Source organism: Branchiostoma floridae, chromosome 4 (assembly GCF_000003815.2).
Source record: "Branchiostoma floridae strain S238N-H82 chromosome 4, Bfl_VNyyK, whole genome shotgun sequence".
NCBI classification, from domain to species: Eukaryota; Metazoa; Chordata; class Leptocardii; order Amphioxiformes; family Branchiostomatidae; genus Branchiostoma; species Branchiostoma floridae.
This window is the reverse complement of record NC_049982.1, coordinates 19818548-19819313: the sequence shown is the minus strand read 5'-3', so window position 1 is coordinate 19819313 and position 766 is coordinate 19818548. Positions and strand designations below refer to the sequence as shown.

At 38.5% G+C, this 766-nt stretch overlaps 1 protein-coding gene across 2 annotated transcripts in view; it reads right to left on the bottom strand.

Moving 5' to 3' along the window:
• LOC118413881 (beta-1,4 N-acetylgalactosaminyltransferase 1-like) overlaps window positions 1–766 on the bottom strand; it is a 34000-nt gene that overhangs the window by 32667 nt on the left and 567 nt on the right. The gene's annotated exons all lie outside the window — the stretch shown is intronic.

Below are 766 nucleotides of genomic sequence, written 5' to 3'. Positions count from 1 at the left end.
CGTATTGCATAATCAATGAGACAAAATAAAACAAGAAACTTACACAAACTGAATATTTCATGCAGGTACAGCCTGTCCGAACTCTTGTTAGTATCTGTTTTCCGATTTTTGTTTCAATCTTCGGCATATATTTGCTCATTTATCAGCAGCTTTGTACGATTTATTGTATGTAGATGGGCGTGCGGATGTCACCCACATCTCAAATCAACGTGGCCTTGTTGTGGGAGGCTGAATTTGCAGATGTTTTAAATGCATCTTTATTATAGTCTAGGCGATTGGTGCAAAAATTGCTCAAATTATGGTAAAAGCATGAAACCTGCCATATGTGTTCAGTACAGCAATGGAAACAATTCAAGGGATGGAGCCCAAAGAAACCAGCGGACAACTAATTGTTTAAAACATGTTCTAAACTAGTACTACAGTGCAACGTCAATGGTCGTGAGTACTTGATTTATTATTCTCACTCCTCTATAAACTGAACGATAGTAAACATGGAGGCTTTATTGATAAAATTAGATGAACTCAAAGCTGAAAACGCAACAAACTTCACCAAACTGAACGGGAAATTCGACGAAATGAAAAACGACATGAAAAAGATGGGGGATATTCTCTGTTGTCACGAAGAAAAAATCTAAATCTCAAGATGAACTGATAAAGAATCTCCAGGGGAAGATCGAATCACTGGATAGCACGCCAGTTCCATAGCGAGCAGTATTCTAGGAAGAACTGTTTACGTGTTTGGGGCTTCCCAGACACTTACGATCAG